This window comes from Pinus tabuliformis, chromosome X (genome assembly GCF_031772625.1).
Source record: "Pinus tabuliformis cultivar Carrire ecotype Pingquan chromosome X, CPIR1, whole genome shotgun sequence".
NCBI classification, from domain to species: Eukaryota; Viridiplantae; Streptophyta; class Pinopsida; order Pinales; family Pinaceae; genus Pinus; species Pinus tabuliformis.
Genome location: NC_142308.1, coordinates 1,734,995,501 through 1,734,996,714, shown reverse-complemented (window position 1 = coordinate 1,734,996,714; position 1,214 = coordinate 1,734,995,501).

Sequence of the window (1,214 nt, the reverse complement as noted above, 5' to 3'; positions counted from 1 at the left end):
TGATGACGAAGCAGTATAATTAGATGAGAGGAAAAATGGATTTCCCAAACCCAAGAAGGTAAGTGATGAAGTGAGGATATCCCAAACCTGACACGAGCAACAGATAAGTGTCATGTTCAAGAGTAGAATGTTGCCTTTACGTAAAATACAATAGATATTCTCTTTCATTCCCCCCCCACTATTTCTAGTGAGTGTTGAGTTTTGTTATATTCTTTCCACGACTACCCGATGGGAGGGTGGGGCGGGGGGGGGGGGGGGGGGGGGGGTCACAAGGGGGGTGGTAGCCTCCTGTACAGGGTCTGGAGCAGCACCCCATAATTTTTTTTTGGACCCTATATTAGGTGGGTGGACCTACGTATGGTTTTGGGCATGATAGTTTACTGTCCATGGTATTTTGTAGATCTGGTCAAGGGAAATATGATTATATTCTAATCCAGGGTTAATGGATTGGGGTTTATGGATGCTTCGACATGTATATATATGTATTGTAACATTGAAATGAACATAATGAAAAAACAATCTGGTAGTCCGATTTTGGGATCAGGGGAAAATATCTATGTATATATGTTTTATGTTTTATGATCTCGCCATTGTTTATTTTCTACTTTTAGAATTCGTATGCAGGTAATTTTTGTATGGGGTTAAAATCTGCATTGGTTTCAGAGTTGTTTTGGCTTCAAGGGGATGCCTTTGCTATTGAGGGGTTTTTGCTCAGGCATGTGGTAGACCCTGTTCAGTGGGAAATCTGTGTGATCAATTCCTGTGGTGAAAGAAGATGGAGACCAGTGGAAACATAGAGATTGAGAAAATTTAATGGTCATATTTTGAGTTCTGGAAACTCAAGATGGAGGATCTGTTGGTGGATAAAGATTAGTGGATGTGGTAGATTTGAGTGCTAAAACAACAACAATGTCAACTGAAGACTGGGCGAAGTTGGATCAGAAGGAAAAGAGCACAATACTATTCTGATGTCTCAGATTCAATATTGTTGAATGTATAAGGGAAGCTTCGACAAAGGCTCTGGGGGACAAGTTAGGGAATTTGTACAATCTAAGTCTCTAGTGAATAAATTGTTCCTACGAAAAAATTGTATAAACTGAGGATGAAAGATGGAGACTTGTGACAGAGCATCTGAACGCATTTAATACAGTGGTAAGTCAGTTATTATCTGTTGATATTAAAATTCAGATGAAGATATGAGCTTCAGTTTTTGT